The sequence below is a fragment of the Falco punctatus genome, assembly GCF_963210335.1.
Source record: "Falco punctatus genome assembly, chromosome: 2".
NCBI lineage: Eukaryota > Metazoa > Chordata > Aves > Falconiformes > Falconidae > Falco > Falco punctatus.
In genome coordinates, this window is record NC_137581.1 from 2,197,852 (window position 1) to 2,213,158 (window position 15,307).

Sequence of the window (15,307 nt, forward strand, 5' to 3'; positions counted from 1 at the left end):
TTTCTGCCTAGACTTCTCCATTCATGTGTCTACATGCTGGACACAAACTCTATCCACATTTTCCACCAAAATGAGATTCCCCAAGACTACCCCATGCCATAAAAAGCTTTGAGTGGTGTTATAGTTGATTCCACTAAAAAGCTCTCTCTACTACCTCTGCACCACAGGTCTGACCTGCAATATATGGGGCTGCCCCAGGTCCACAGAGCCCATATCCAGACGTGTGCTGGCATGAAGCCTACGGCCCCTTTGCTCTTGCCACTTCCAAGATCAATGCAGGCTTCTCTTCCACTTGCTCCTCAGCTTCTCCTCTCGAGACAGACATGGCTGCCCCATCCAACAGTCAAACCTGATCTTCTCTCTCCTTTGCACTTTTCAGGTTGTTCTCCAGAAGTGCAGCTTGGCACTGGAAGAGATCTGCCACCTATTAATTAACTCGGTACCCGATGGGTGTCATCATGCTGAAGGGATTTTTGAGGACAGCATTGAAAATGATTAAGAGTTAGAAGGGAGTGATTTATTGGCGGAAGATTAGAAGAGTTAAATATATAAAGCCCAAGTGAATGATGACAAAGGAGACTCTGATGCCTGTGCAGAGTGGTTTGAAGGGTATAAACACCCGAAAAGAAGTGGCATTGCTGAGATGGGGCATTTCACCAAAAGCCTCTGGGGAAGGCTCAGGGCAAGGAAAGGGAACTGCTCTCTGCAAGCCTTCAGTTATCAGGGGCCACACTTCCAAATTCACTCCTTTAATTTAAATGCAGTGAAGGATAATTGGCTCTAATGCACCAGAGACGTTGTTAGAAAGCCAGAAGCTCAGTTTCTCCTCCCTCTTCCCCAGCAGAGGCTCCTCAGTGCCTCAGATCGCTCTGTGTTCAGCACTGCTGCATCCTCAGAGCTCTGGGGAAGCAAAGACCAGCCCAGGACCTGACAGGCTTGTCCTGCTGCCGGCACATATTGCAGATGCCGGTCAACGCGGAGGCACAGAGAGCAAAAACTGCTTTCCTCTGAAGCACTGGATTTTGCTATCATAGACTTGCTTGATCAGAAACGTCAATCTGTATGTGTTGGGCAGATGCTGTCTCTGCAGAGCGAGGTAAATGCGGTGCTGGGAAGCCATAAGTTATCCATGCTGGAAAAAGCCTCTCATGCAGGGTTGTGAATAGCAAGATCCGTCCAAAGGTGCTATGGATGGGCTGTGTTTCCTTCCTGTTCACCATGAATGCCTGGGGTATATGCACATGGGAATACTTGTTCCCAGCAATACTGGTTTTCTTGCCTTCCTTCTAGCAGAGTTCACCTCTGTGTCTTAAAGGGCTGCAAAATGTTCATGCACTGTTCTGATCACAGTTAAATGATAACCCAGCTAATGAGTTCCTTGGTGCCAGCTGATGTAGCTGAGAGGTCACTGCCAAACTATTCCAGTGTCTGTGCAATTAAACATTAGGGTCTTCTCCCCAGTTTATCTGACCTCACTCTTGCATAGAGCTGCAGCAATTACCCAAAGCTTCCAGAAGGCAAAAAAAACCCAACATAAAAATAATTGTGTTGCAGTTAGTCTAGTTCTTAATAATTTTTTCTTTTAAAAGTTTGTACCTCTTAAACGAATGCTAATTATACTTTTCTTATGGGCAGCATTTTATCAATACAGCCAACTGGGACTGGAACACCAATTAAAATCAGAGAGAGGAGAACTACAGCTGTAGCAGAGCACCTGATTTTTTCAAAATTATGACATCAACTTAATTGCAACTTTCCAATCCATTTTCCCCCCAATTAATCTAAAGTGCTCTATTCTTAGGAGAATTTCGGAGCCGTGATAAAGCAAGTCAATGACCTGTTTTCTGACCCTCTGCTAAACTGCTAATGACTTTTTTGGCGGGTTTCATCTCCATTTTAATTGATGATGGACACAGTCAAAACCTAGTTAGGAAGTTGTAAGCAAAGCTGAGCTCTGCCTTTTGTGGCAGGGCCATCCAGTTTGGCTTTGGATGTGGAGAAAGAGAGTGGCTAGAAGACTCAAAACTGAGATGTCAGCTGTAAAAAAGATGAGGAAGCAGTGCAGTTAACGCTGAAAAAAGAGCCCAGCTGAACAGATTGTTCCTCTCCACCTAACTTGCATCAGGACTTTGCTGTGTGGCTCCTTAATCCACTGTGTTGGAGCAAGGCTGCTCTGTTTCCAAAGGAAAGAAGACAGGAGGTGGTGTTGGCAGCAGGGAGACGGGAAAGCCAGAGCCTTGTACATGTCCATGACCAGCTGATGATCTCTGCTGGGTAGGAAGCCATCTGCCAATACTCTGTACCTCTCCTACCTGAACCCCCACCAAGGCTGCAGCCCACAGCTCTTCTCTGTCCTGCCCCAGAGCTCAAATCCCACAGTGTCTCACCTGTTCCTCATTTCCCATTGCTCTGCCCTGCAGCCCTGGGCCTCTGTCCAAGCTCCTTCTTTATCCCAGGATATCCCCATCTCCACCAGGCTCCTCTCTCTCACCTTGCCCCGTAGCCATGACTGCTTGGTTGAGACCAAAGGTGTTCTCAGCCCAATGTCCCATGTCTAAAGCAGATGCCAGGTGAAGAAGAGGGAAGGATGCACAGTACTGCCCCCAGACAGACTGCCCGTTCCCTGCCCCTTTGCCTCTTGATTCTTCTCTGGCTTTACATGAAGAGGCAAATGCCACCTCCTCCATGGGGGATTTCCATCTTTTGCAGCTTCCAGCATCTCTTCTTACAAAAGCACACTTGAGAAGGATCCTCAGGGCAGAAGGGAGGACATGTGTAGGTCTGTAACTGAAAAAACGCTGAAAGATCCAATTCCTTTGGCATTAGTGAGTGCTTACAGGCGTCTCAGGAACGCAGCCTGCAATTATCTGCACTGCTTAATTGCTAACTCTCCTTCAGCCTGTGCCAGCCAGGTCTTAGAATCATAGAATGGTTTGGGTCGGAAGGGACCATAAAGATCATCTCATTCCAATACCTTTCACTAGACTTTCATCTTCTTCAAACAATGCCCAGACATGAAGCAGGGCAGCACAGACCAGGGATTGCTCCCAGGCAGCAAAGTGGACAAACCCTCCAGGTTTTGTGGAGGAGAGGACTCAGTGGCGTGGGCACCGCTGTGCCACACTGCCTGCCCTTGGGGCTGGTGAGCATCTCCCTGGGTTTAGCATGGGAGAGGCAGCGAGGGGGGTTCCCTCCTCCCATCTCAAGGTGCTCACGGACTTGGTGATTTTCATAAGACCATTATGATCAAGGAGGGAGGCTGTGGCATTTTGACAGCAATGCATAATTCTTCAAAGCAGTGGAAAATCTCCACATCCTTCCATAATCTGTTGCAGTGGGTAATTACCCTCAGCGTTAAAAACATGTGGCTTCTTTGCAGTTTGAACCTGCAGTGTTTGGCCCTTATCTGATAGCCATTAGCTGGCTGGAGGTAAGCCTCCCGTCCTTTCAGGCATCCTCTGCCTTCATTGGGAAACACAGAGAGCAATTTAACAGCCTCTTAACCTTTGCTGTAATAATCTCCATAGCCAGGACTTCTTTCATCTCTTGCGGTAGCGCGTGCTTTTCTAGCTCCTGAATCATTCGTATAACTGTTCCCTGCAGCCTCTCCCATTTATTTCTCTGCTCTTTTAGAGCTTGGACACAGGAACAGATCCATCATTTCAAAATGACTTCCCAAAGAGTGCAGCTACAGCTAACAATACCTCCTGGCTCCTGCACAACTTTCTCCTCTGAGCGGATCCCAGAGCTGGGTCACCCCAAAATACATGGTGCTCAGCTCACGGCCTGCTCGTAGCAAACATAGTGCAAACCATTACGGGTGTTTGGGGGGTGTGAGACTGGATTAGTAGAAAAGAAGACTGAGAAGGGACTGGCAGAGCTCAACTAGACACTCACTGTCCCCAAAAGAGGGTCAATGCAATTAAACCCCTCTTGGCTGACACCTGGCTCAACCCCAGCCTCCCTCCCTCCACAAGCACTCAGCCCCATGCGGTGTTCTCCCTCTTAGCCTGATTCTCTCTCACTGTAATTTCAGTCCATGACTTCTTGTCCTGCCCCTGGAAGAACTGTTTATTCTCCCCATCTTTGAAACGACCTTTTACATAATTGAAGACTGCTATTGTGTCTCCTCACAGCCGTCCTTCCTCCAGATTAAGTGACACCAGCTGCTTCCCAATAGCTCATGTTTTCCCGGCCCCTAATTATTCTTTTTACTGTCACATGAACTCTCCCTGGGTTGCCCTTGAACTGCAATGTTGAAACTGGACCCAACTTACAGTGGTCTGTAAGTCGAGAAGAGGCAAAGCACCACTTCTGCTGTCACCTCCTCACTGTGTCAGCCCTGGAGAGATCACCCAGACATCTGTACATGCCTGAAAAGGGTAAATAAAGCCTGATGGATGCCATGGGTTGGTATTGCTCCTGCGCTCCAGGAGCTGGCTTGGAAGAATCATAGAATCACAGAAGGGTTTGGGTTGAAAGGACCTTAAAAAGTCATCTAGTTCCACTCCCCTGCCAGGGGCAGGGCCCCCTCCCCCCAGCCCAGGCTGCTCCCAGCCCCGTCCAGCCTGGCCTTGAGCCCTGCCAGGGATGGGGCACCCACAGCTGCTCTGGGCAGCCTGGGCCAGTGCCTGGCCACCCTCAGCATAAAAAGTTTCTTCTTTCTATCTACTCTGAATCTCCCCGTTTCTTGGTTTAAAACTATTCCCCCTTGTCCTATTGCTACATATCCTGCTAAAAAGTCTCCGTCCCCATCTTTCTCATAAGCCCCTTTTAAATATTGAAAGGCCAAGAGGACGCTGCGTCTGGAATTGCAGCATACCAAGTTTCCTAGCAAGCCTTAATGCTGCAAGATCATGGAGATAAATAGGTTGTGGTTCTCCAGAACCAGTTTTGCTCGGGGAGCCATGGTGACAGTCCTGAAATTACTGAGGACATTGCTGTCACAGAAAGGAAGACTGAGGATGTATGACAAGAAGGCGGCAATTAAGATGCTCCCGAGGTATTCAAAAGTGTGATGTGCCATTCATCTGTGCCAGAAGCCCTCCCATTTGTCAAAGCTTAAAGAGAATGAGACATAACTGACGTGGAGGAAAAAAACCATCAGTGAGAAGCAATTGACAGTCATACAAACGAAGCAGGTCATATTCAATTCTCTGTTCACAAAGGAAACCATGAGAAATCACTGAACCCAGGTTTTGTTGGTGATGATAGAAGGAACTAATGAGTCTGGAACTTTTACGAGCAACTGCTTGTGCTGCTGGAGCAGGCTGATTACTGGGGAGGGTATACTATTTGTCATGATAACCATACTGTATATTTGAAGGTTTCTAAAGGGGGAAAAAACCCCACTACTTACAAGCTACACCAAATTTTATCATCTTCTGTCTGTTTTCACTCCAGACAAAGATTTCTAAGGGTCAGAATTTACATACAAGCTAAGCTCTTTGTGGTACATTCACAGTATGTTAAAAGCCCCAGTGTCGTTCGGCGCCAAGCAGTCATCTCACAGGTCTCTTGAAGATTTTGGCTCCAACTGAAATTGTTTGTGCAATTATTTCTGGAAAACCCCACTGTAATAGCTGACATGCTGGCCCCAACATGGGCCAGTGCCCAGGCACAAAAGTCCCTACAAGTCTCTTCTGCACCAAGATTTCTCCTTCTTCTCTCTTTCCACTAATCTGTAACAGGGATATTATTTGCATTCAGAGAACAGAGGTGCTTAGAGCTGACTGGAGACATGACAGAGAGAAGCCAGGAAGGTAATGAAAGCAGGTGGAAATGCTGGCTGAAGAAACGGAGTGTTTTTATTCTTGCAGTGTCTCATAACCTCTAACTTCCACCTGGAAGCAACGAGGTTGGTCTTAAGGATGTCATACAAAGACAAAAAGGTCATCTGAGTTGGAAAAATATGTGCAAGACTGAGGATGTAGCTAGACTAGCCTTGACCTTAGAGCCTCTAGCATCATTGCCATTCCTGCTCACGCCCATCCAACCATGAGCACCACAGCCAGGTTGCTACTTCATCTGATTCACTTGGAAACAAAGAAAATGATGAAAAAGAAGAAAGTAAAGTATGAGGACAGTGCATGTATCTTGTAGCAACCTCTCTCTTCTTAAGGCCAGACACAGAAATTTTCCCATTTCACATCAGCTGAGACAAATACCATGCCCAACTGGCAGGAAGAAGAGCTGTACCTTCTCCCAGATCACCCAGCACAGTGGGAAGGACATCCCTGTGACCAGAGCACCACATGCCTGTAGAGCTGGCGGTACCACAGAAGATTGCCTAGCCGAAAATCTGCACCAAAGAGTGGTGGAAAGTGGTGGAACTCCCCTCCCTTCAACTCTTAGGTTGGGAGAAGGGCTTTTTCAACAGCCCTGCTCACCATAACACCTTGTTTTGCCTTGCAAACAGAAAGCAGCAAGCAACTGCATGTTGGCAAAGAACATCACGCTTCAATGTGAGTGAAACACATCCCAAGAAGGAAGGGCACAAATTTCTTCTATACCCTCCAAAAAGGGAACCTTTGCCCATTTGTTTTGTGCTTTTTTCTTCTCCGTGCTTATTATTGCCCTGGGGACCATTGGCTTGGATTTCCCCATGAACGCCTCTCAGATGTTAGGCATGTCCCTGGAAGATAGCTTAGGGTAGGAGAACCAGCTCCCATCCCATGGCTGTCTCCTTGGCCTTGGATGCAGTCCTTCAGTCTGGAGCTGCAGGACCGGGACACACACATGGGACTCACAAAAGGTGCCCTGGGCTGCAGGCTCATGGCTTTTTGGAGCATGAACCCCTTAGCTGTGCAGCCACGTAAGTTCTAATGAAAGGTTTTCCTACTTCTCTGGGGTTTTATTTCAACAAGGAAGCAATTTCCCAGTCAGTTTTAGTTCTTCTTGATACGCTGCCTTAATCTTTGGTACTTTATGGTATTAAATAGCTGCCAGGTTTCATTGCAGGAGAGCGCAAATCCCTGTACTTCTGCCCCAAAAGGGCAGAAATAAACACAAATGTATTCACAAGTGAAATCACTCTTTTTTTTTTCTGTCTCACTTATCTCTGGTACTTGAGCAAGACTGCTCCTGCGGCTTTCTTCTCCTTGATCTGGTGTTTTTTCTGTTCCCATCATCTTCTTATCCTCTTTTTTTTTCCCTTCCTTGGATCGCTGGAGGCTCTACCTTTTATGCACAAACCCAGCAGCTTGCTTTAATCAAACATAGCAATTAACAAACTCTCAATTACAAGTGTCACCCATGTCATGATTTGTTCCTTCAGGACTGTGAGGCTTCAGGATTTTGAGTTCACTCTATTATTTCTGTGTCTGAAAAAGTCTGAGGGGAATTAAGCACAGAGGATTGGATCACAAAGAGTATCAGGCCCTCTCTCCAGCATCCCCAGACTGTTCTTTCTGGGGATTCACCAGTTTTATCCTGATGCTTTTGCAAGCTGACAGGCACCAGATACTTAACAGCTTGATGGGAAGTCTTCCCTGCCCTCCCCATGGTACATGAGGAGACTCTAAGCAAAAAAGAGGATGACTCTTTCCTGGGGTTTTTCATACACCCATTTTAGTATAGAGAAAAAAGATGATGATGGAAGTCATGAAGAGAAGAGACTGTTTCATCCAGGGATGAAAACCATGAAAACCAGACCAGGCAGACATGCCAAAGCTGTCTTGGCTGAGTCAGACTGTCTTCAGCACTGCCTGTTCTCTCTATGTGCACTCCAACCCTCCTCCTCTCCAGGCTGCAATGATGGGGCATGAATAGATGTGCCAGGAAACACTCCCTTCTCTGAATTCTTGGATGGCTGATGGTTAAGGATGTGGAAAGGTTGCCCAGGGGCAGAGAGGGCCACTCACATTTCCTATGTGCTGGGAAAATCCATTAAGACAACAGGTCAGCTTCTCATCTGGGTCCCCGTGGTCAGGACGGACAGGGCTGTCTGGGGTTTCAGCCATCATTTGAGACTCATGCTCTGGAAGGATGCTAATCCCAGCCTAGAAATGCCCATGTTCTCTCTGACTGTAGGCTGGCCCATGGGTAGCTTCTCTGACAGAGATGTTTTCATGCTGTATTTGGACAGATGAATCTCCCTGCAACGCTGGAGCCATGCTGTCTGATCCCACCTGCATCTGATGGTTGTTTTGACAAAAAGATTTAATTTTGGTTGATTTGGAGGGGGACTGTAGCTTACTTTTGGGAAGGAGGTGATTCCCAGAGGAACCAATGCTGCATTCTAGAAGACTGAAAGACACGCAGTAGTTTCAGGACACAACAGGAGCACCTCCTTTCTTCTTCTTGCCCTACCTCCTTAGAAATTCGGTATCCTTAATCTAGCGTCTTCCCTTTGTGGAAGGCAAATGTACAAGTGAAACATACTATCTCCAAACCTGTAGCTCCCTCTGCACTAGAAATCAGCCAGGGATGAGCCACAGGCTCCAGGCTTTGCTCATTATCTCCTAGATTGCTTCATTATTAGCTGATTCCTGGAATGCTGTTGTCCAACCATGCCTAAGTGTGGTTTGGAGGACAACAGGGGCCAGAGGTCTGATCCAGATAAGCAGTTTGGATGCATCAGCCAGGGAAGGGAGCAAGTTCATCTCTGCAGATGTGCGGAGGCTGTACTTTTCACCTTCCTCCCATTTACTAACAGACCCAGCCTTTAGCAGTGAGTTGCACAAGGTTTTACCACAGATGTAACAGCTAGCTGTGTGATTTAGTTCAGGCAACAATTCCTGAGCAGTGAAGTGAGTGAGTTGCAGTGAAAAAGACCTGCAGAAAGATCATGAATCTATGGGCTGAGAGGCAGAGGGCTGCAGAGAGACTTCCAATGCTGGGGTTTGGGTTGCAACTACCAAGCATGTGCTTTTATCCCCTGGGGACTCAGGTTCCCCTGCATAAATGGTACTGGTCGAGTTGCCTACCAGAGGTGTCCAGAGCAGTTTGAGATGCCCTTGGGCATCCTGGCAAGACCTGAGCTGCTAGCCACCAAGGGCAGAGGTTTCTTGTAGGTCCCGTCTCCTGGCTGCTCACCCCATTCAAGAGGATTCACACTTGATCCAAGCTGCTCTGCACTTACTTAAAGGTTTTCATGCACACTCATGTTCACGTCGGACTTTTCATTCATACACATGCATAAACCACAGCACCAAGGAGTTCTTTGCAGCCACAGAACTTCAGCAATTCCCTGCACTCAGAGTGAGGGCTGGCCATGGCTGAAACTTGGGGAAGGGGGAGAAAGAAAGGTCACTGGACTTCTGGCTGGGTTATATGATGGAAAAGGCTGTTTCCTCCTTCATAGGAAATGTGCACCTTTACATTATCTCTTATAAATATGCCCTTTCTCAGGAGCTTGATGCAGCACACTGGCACTTTTATTTGCATTTTGTGCCTCTGGGCAAGAAAGAATAAAATAACCATTAAGAAATGCCAGCTGAGGAAAGAAAATAATCTCATGGCAGAATGACAGCTCTTTAGGCATGAGCTTCCCCCAGCCAAGGTCGAGGATGGATGTCTGCAGCCCTGCCTACTCCTACCTATTGCACCAAGGTGGCAATGGGATCTGTGGAGCAGGGAGGCTGGGATATGGGTTTCATTCCTAGAAGATGAGCCTTGGGGGCTTGCATGGTTCCTGACAGAGCAGGGCTCCAGATGTCTCTGGATAGTGCGTTTGCAGGTGCCCAGCACTGCAGCTGGAGTGACAGAAGTGGTTAGTCAAGAGCAACGGGGTCCAGTTCCCTGCTAGTTAAGCTCAATCAGTCTCACTAAAGTTGCAGTGAGGTATTTTGGTCCCTAAAGGCTCCTGTGGATTTTGCTGCTTGCAAGGCAGCATATGTGATACCCCTGGGAGATGGGGAAAGCGTCTGTCAGGTGCCCACCTTCACACAGACCAGGACACAGGGGGAAAGAGTGAAGCCGGTGGGACTGGGATCCCCAGCCCTGAGGATATATTTTCATGAGGATGATCAAGTTTTCAGAAAGCCTGGATTAGCTAGCTCACCCGGAAGGTGCCGCAGGACTGAGAAAGACCTGTTATCTCCATAGTTATGTGGGACGTGGGATGCTCTGGAGCTGTCAGGGATGAAGTGACTTACCCAATGACAAGGTGACAATGATGGGACAGAGTCCCAGCCCACCCTTAACTCGAGTCCCTCCAGTCCCACAGAGCCCTTGCCCTTGGCCTATGTAGTGCTGTGACCCACTATGCTGTGACTGCAGAGCCGTTATCAGTATTTCCCTGAGAGTTTAATATCTCATTGCCATCTGTAAAGAAATCTGGGTACAATTAATATTACCCCGGGTCCTTTCTTGCCTTCTCTGCTGAGTTCTCGCGCAAGCTGCTTGTCTGGTCTGCTCTCACAGCCATTTCAGTTTACTACAGCCCTTTCACTTGACAGATGCTGAGGCTTGATGATGACTTGTATATGACTGATAGACTGGGAAGCAGCTAGGAGCACTCACTTCTAGATGGAGCCCGAAATCTTCTTTCAGCTGAGTGCTGGAAAGGAGCAGGGAAACTGTAAATAAAGCTCTGGAATTATTTTCTCAGGGAATTTCTGGATATTTCACATTTTGGGTCACTCAAACCTGTCCAGGCAAAATATAGCCCATGGAGATGTTGCTCTATGAACATCCAGTGAGATCTGCGCCGCCTCACTGCTGGCATCTTGACTCATCTGGATCCTTCTGCTGGGCATGGAGAGGGGCAGATAGGTCTGGAGGACATCTCGTCCTGCCTTAGGATCATGTGTGTAGACCATCCTCTGCTTATCCCTTCCTGCAGAACCAGTTTATCAGGTACTGAACATGCAGACAGGTACATCACTGAGCTTGAGGCTGTATTGGCTGAGGCATCCACCCAAGCACAATCCCTTTCCATGCAGTTTTTCTATCCTGCTGTATAAACGCCGTATTTGCACTAGCCTAGAAGAACTGGGAAGGGTTATTTTCACTGACATGATCTATAGGCATGAAAAGCTTTATCTGGCTCTCCTCTGGATCAGGGGTCATATAAGAAAGAAGCAATAAGACCATCAACAGGAAGACTTTATTGCTTGAGTGTTTTGGGGTTGTTAGCTTTTTTTTGCTTGTATCTGAATGTCCTCACTCTTGAGGTCTGAAGCGATTGAGAAGAGCGAGCAGCAATCCTTGCGTGGTGGTATGGGTGATGAGAGAGGATGGACCAGGGTCTGGTGGAGGTGGGGAAGGCCCATGGCTGTCAGGAGCTGCAGCAGACCCATCCCACCATTCATGCTATAAGATGATCAGACACAAAGGAAGCAGCCCAGGTGCTGCTGGGAGTGAAGGGACACCAGGGTGGTCAGCAGGAAAGTGGCAGGCTCTTCTCCTGGCTATGGAGACAACCCCATCAGGGATTTTTCACAGAATCACAGAAGGGATTCATTTTTAACTAACTTCCCATGTGGACATTAAACCCACATTCCTTATCCTGAGAGGTGCTGCTAACAGGCAGAGAAATCTTCTGTAGATCTGCCTGGGTTTCACTTGGCTTGCTCCTTCTGTCATCCATGCAACGTTTAAATTGTGGCCTTTATCTGATCAAACTACATTTCTGCCTGCTTCATCTAGTAGAAAGTAAAGAGGTATTTTTTGCCCTGGCCTCAAAGCCTCTGACTGTTGCCCCATTAACAGTCAAACACAGGCGGCCCAGAGCATGGTGGTTTCCACCAGCTGCTCTTCATAGAAAATCTGCAATTGAAGTGCGGAGCGCTCCAGCCTGCCCTCGGCAAACAAGAGTTCACAGGGCCCTCAACCACCAGGAGCAACTTCTGGGAAGCTCCAAGCTAGAGTCCTAAGTCCTCTATTGGATATTTAATACGGGTGAAGCCTTGCACAGCACAGTAAAATTCAGACTTCTCTTTGTTTTCAAAGAGTTCGGTTTTTACAGTGTCAGGATGAAGACCTCAGCTTTTGGCTGCTGAAGCTTACTGGGACCCATGGATACTCATCAGATTCCCAGCATCCCTCAGAAGCTCCATGCATGTTCCACTCCTTCTCTGAAAGATCCTGGGTTCTCCAGACATGCGGAGGATGATGCTCATGAGCTTGAAAGAAAAAATCCTTCCTCCTAGGATCCTTCAGCTTATAGGGCCAGGATTCACTGTAAAGTGTACTGTTTTGCTCAGAGTTTTGGATCATCTTGAAGACCCTGTTATGCCTCCCTGCTGATGTATGTGACTATTTCCCTTGGTCCAGAGGGCAAGGTCACCCTGACAAGCCATTGCAATGCTCAGCCCATCACTTGGCTCAAGGCCACCTCATCTATACTGTTTCTCTTACAGAGTAGCCCCAGGATTCCCACTGTGCCTTCTCTGCATATGTCCAAGGGACCTTAAACCCCTTTGTCTACCATAGGTATGGGTTTAGAGGTGGTACAGCAATCAGGCAGCCTAGGAGGGCACAGAGGTCATTTGCTGAGGACTGTGACAAAAGCTTGGCTGAAAAGAACAAAGAAGGCACAGTGGCATCCCTCCTCCTCTCAATGTCCTTCTCAGGCTCATGCAGTGCCTTTCTCCAAAGCTGGAGTGGTTCTGAAGACGCATAACTGGGGTCTGGGAGGGGAAGAGGGTGTCGTCAGCATGTGAAGAGGGATTACACACAGACACACAACACAGTTCGCGCTCGTCTGAGTTCTTGTGCAAATCAGCCGCTTGCTCTCTTTTATCCCCTGGCACTTCTGCTGCTCCCTCCGATCCATCTCCACTGAACAAAGGGTTCCATGATACATCGATGCCATATTGTACTCCTTCCCAAGCTCCTCCTGTTCTGCGCCTGGGATTTCCCTGAAGGTTTGTGTTTCTCCTTGGCTTGATTTATACAGCCACATTAGATAAATGACACTCGCAACATCTATCCTTGTTATGACAGTTGCACGACATGCACCCTGCACTCATTTCTCTCCCACTGATCTCGTCGATCTTCACTGGAGTGCGCTCGGATGAAATGCAGAGGGGGAGAGCTGCAAGTACTCTCTGCATTGATCAGGGGAATATTGAAAAACGGCATGGGATCATAAGCAATGCATGTGCCTTGGTGATGGGTTGCTGTTCCTGCAGCTAATTTAAAAAAGAAAAAAAGTAAAAGGGGACAGACTTCTTAACAGGGTCTGTAGCAACGGGACAGTGGTTTTAAACTAAAAGAGGGAAAATTCAGACTAGATAGAAGGGAGAAATGTTTTATCATAAGGGTGGTGAGACATTGGCATGGGTTGCCCAGAGAGGTGGTAGATGCCCCATACCTAGAAACATTCAAGGTCAGGTTGGATGGGGCTGTGAGCAACCTGGTCTAGTTGGAGATGTCCCTGCCTGTGGCAGAGGGGTTGGACTAGATGGTCTTTAAATGTCCCTTCCAACCCAAACTGTTCTATGGTTCTACGATTATCCATTCACTGCAGAAGCCCTGAGTTTTAGGATCATAGAATAGAATCACAGCATGGTTTGGGTTGGAAGGGACCCTAAAGACCACCCGGTCCCACCCCCGTGCCCTGGGCAGGGCCCCCTCCCCCCAGCCCAGGCTGCTCCCAGCCCCGTCCAGCCTGGCCTTGAGCCCTGCCAGGGATGGGGCACCCACAGCTGCTCTGGGCAGCCTGGGCCAGCGCCTCGCCGCCCTCACGGGGAAGGGTTTCTTCCTCACGTCCAACCTAAATCTCCCCTCTCTCAGCTTCAAGCCATTCCCCCCTGTCCCACCGCTCCCTGCCCTTGCCCAAAGCCCCTCCCCAGCTTTCCTGTCGGCCCCTCCAGGCACTGGGAGCTGCTCTAAGGTCTCCCCGGAGCCTTCTCCTCCCCAGGCTGCACAGCCCCAGCAAGAAGGGGGAAGTTGAGCAGCGTTTCCTTCCACAGCATAGATAAATAGTTGTGTGGTTTCCTTTTTTCCCTTTTCTTTCTTGAGTTATAGAGAGTGACAGAGAATCTCCTCTTGCCCAGAAATGCAGTTTTGAGTATTTGCACATGCTGTTTTCTTCCTGCTGTGACTTTGATGCTGTGCTGCACAGGTGCTCTGGGTAGTTAGCGGCTTTTTCAGAGTCCTGAATCCCCACCCAAGGCAGTGGGGCATGCTGGCTCACAGAGGCACAGCCAGGACAATGGTTTCTCTTCCCAGCCTTTTCCCCTCCAACCTTTCCAATCCAAATCCCTGCTCCCTGTGTCCCCCTCTGATGTACAACACTGATGCCCCATGGCCCAGGCTCACTTATACGCATGGATTGTCCTGTGATAGGGATTATCACTCTGCTACCCCACTAAACCATTAGGTTTTGGTTTTTTAAATGCAGAAAGCACCAACGGTGTGGAGTCAGGAGGGCTGCTTTGCCCTGTGTTTGCAGTGCATGTTTCAGCAGCAGTTTCAGCTGTTCCTGATGCTTTGGCACTGATGGAGGTGGATGCTGAGCATGCTGTGGTCATCCCAGGGCTGGTGCTGCTGCAACCCAGCTGAGGTCCAGTGGGCGGTCCCAGTATGACATAGGTATCTGGGACTCTGATGACTTAAATTTCTGCCCTGCTGTGTAAGACAGAGAGCTCTGCCTTGCAGGGAGGAGCACAATTTGCTGGCCAGCAGTGTATGGAGGTTATTAATGGACGGTGTTAAAAACACTTGTACAAAGTGGAAAACTTCGTAGTCATCCTGCAGCTGTGGAGGGACATTGGATTTAAAAGCCAGATGAGGCTTTCCCAGCTCTTACTCCCCAGGTTGCTCCATCTCATGCAAGGAGTCCTCACGGGGTAACGTGCATGGTGCCATGTTGCACCTGACCCCAAATCAAGCCAGTAACCCTCTGGTTCATGACAGAGCCCCAGTAGGTGAAGCCAAGGGGAACCTCGAGCCTTCTCCTCCACAGCTGGTTGTGGTGTCCTGGATGCCATTCCACTTCATGTTTCATCTGTTCATTTCACTCTTGCCTTTGCTTTTGTTCAGTTATTTCTCCTTCCCTATTCATTATTAATATATACATTTGCTGCCTAATTTCTCCCTCCTTTTCTATTATTTAAGTATGCTCAGGTTATGGGTAGGGTCCTCTGGCTCAAAAGATGCTTTCAAATTAAAGCTGCAGCTGTGTGTGGACCAGAAGAGATTAGAGGTGTGCTTGAAAGCCTCCATCATCTTCCAGGACTCAGACCAGCCCCAGCGTGTGCTGCTTTCCAGCATCCCCAACCCGACAGGATCTGAGGGTGTTCAGGACCTGCTGCGTACTTTAAGACCAGTCCATTTGGTCGGTATGTGCCAGACTAAATCTTAACAATTACAGCAGGGCTGTTATATTTGAAAGCGTTTAATCCTGCAGCCTGCA